The sequence below is a fragment of the Rhea americana genome, unplaced genomic scaffold (genome assembly GCF_003343005.1).
Source record: "Rhea americana isolate MKP2758 unplaced genomic scaffold, rheAme1 scaffold_278, whole genome shotgun sequence".
Taxonomy (NCBI): domain Eukaryota; kingdom Metazoa; phylum Chordata; class Aves; order Rheiformes; family Rheidae; genus Rhea; species Rhea americana.
This window is the reverse complement of record NW_028186399.1, coordinates 1,020,980-1,022,648: the sequence shown is the minus strand read 5'-3', so window position 1 is coordinate 1,022,648 and position 1,669 is coordinate 1,020,980. Positions and strand designations below refer to the sequence as shown.

The following is a 1,669-nucleotide window of genomic DNA, read 5'->3' as shown; positions in this document are numbered from 1 at the left end:
CCACTGATTTATAGCCCCAGGATGCGCTGGCCACTGTTACAGAGCTGAACTAATGATCTCTCCTTGCCCCCAGTCTTGAAAGCTCCTGGAGCTAATAGACCTCATCTTCTGCTGCCAGGCTTTATTTAGAGATTAAAAGGAGCAACTGCACCGCCAAAGTCTTCCGTGTCCATGCGGTTTCTCCACTTTGAAGGGACTAAATGAACTGAAACAGTCAACAGACTTCACAGGGGCCCGTGGCTTCCCCACTTTGGGGCTGCGATTTGTGCTGAACGTGGCAGCGTGAGCTGCCTGTGTCCTGCTGTAAATAAATGCAAGCGATCACATGGGGCTGGGCATTAAGAGATTATCCTGATTAAAAATAAACCTGCTTTTAAAAAACAGTATGTCACGGCGATGCACCTCAGCTAAAAAACGCTGGGATTTAGGTGGTGTATGTTTTTACACGGTTTTGTAAAACGGTGGTGATGTTTTGCAACGCTTTCCCCAGCCAGGTTGTGATTGGTGCCGGTGACAAAAGCCGGGGAAAGATACTGGAACCAGTGTGGGGGRTCCTGAGGTCACTGGGATCCGCTGGAGAGGATATTTAGCATCACTGGGACCCTCCTTGCGTGAGCCCTGGGCTCACTGGGACGCCATGAGGGGTACTGGGGCCACTAGGACTCCTTCATGTGGGCACTGGGGTCACTGGGAGACCCTGGAGTGAGCAGCGAGGTCGATGGGAGCAGGATTGGGGATACTGGGACCGCTGAAATATCCCCTGGAAGTGGCACTAGGGTCACTGGAAACAGTCTGGGGGATCCTGGTGTCACTGGACTCCTCTTGGGTGGGCTCTGTGGTCACTGGGAGCAGAGTAGAGGATACTGGGGTGACTGGGACTGCCCTGCAGTGAGCACTGGGGTGGGTCACTGGGAGCAGTGCAGAGGATACTGGGGTGACTGGGACTGACCTCCAGTAGGCACTGGGGTCACCGCGAGCCTCTGGGGTGAGCACTGGGGTCACTGGAAGCAATGTGGGGAATACTGGGGGCACTGGGAGTGGTCTGGGGGCACTGTGACCCCACAAGGGTGGACACTGGGAGCACTGGGGAGCAGTTGAAACCCCTCAGGGTGAGCACTGGGAGCTGAGTGGAGGCACTGGGGTCACTGGGGGCGATGTGGGGACACTGAGCGCCCTGGGACCCCCCGGGTGGGCACTGGGACCCCCCGAGCTCCCTCCCCGGGCTCCGCGGCCTGGACGGCGAGGCGGGTGCAGGCGGCGTCTCCAGGGGGACGCTGGAGGTGGACCCACCCCCTGTCCGGCGTTGCCGTTTTAAGACACTGCCCTCCCCACAAGACTTCTCCCACCCCTGCATGCCCACGCCGGTTTCTGATTGGCTGGGCAGCCTGCCGCGCGCGCCGAGCTTAGTGGACGACAGCACGCAACGCCGGCCAGCCCCGCCCACCCCCCTCGCCCCTCCCCTTCCCGGCGTGCGTTCCTCTGACGAGACTCCATTCCAGCCAATCCGCGCGGGGCTGTGCGCCCCGCGGCTCCGCGCGTGGAGCCAATCGGGAGCGGCGAGGCGCGCTGCTGATTTGCATAATAATAGAGGGGCGTGGCCGGGTGAGGAAGGGCGGCGGAGGGGCCGCCGGCGGCGCCAGGGGCGTTGGGGGGCGGTGGGTTATGGGGC

The 1,669-nt window shown here is 60.9% G+C and overlaps 1 protein-coding gene across 4 annotated transcripts in view; it reads left to right on the top strand.

Moving 5' to 3' along the window:
* Positions 1–1,582: 1,582 nt before the first annotated feature.
* Positions 1,583–1,669, top strand: part of HMG20B (high mobility group 20B) — a 9,204-nt gene continuing 9,117 nt past the window's right edge. For 2 of the 4 annotated variants that reach the window (XM_085308530.1, XM_085308535.1), the window contains exon 1: positions 1,600–1,655. The gene's annotated coding sequence lies outside the window, so the exon portion shown is untranslated. Of the gene's footprint in view, positions 1,656–1,669 lie in introns of all 4 variants that reach the window. The other 2 variants (XM_085308532.1, XM_085308531.1) reach the window with 2 other exon arrangements.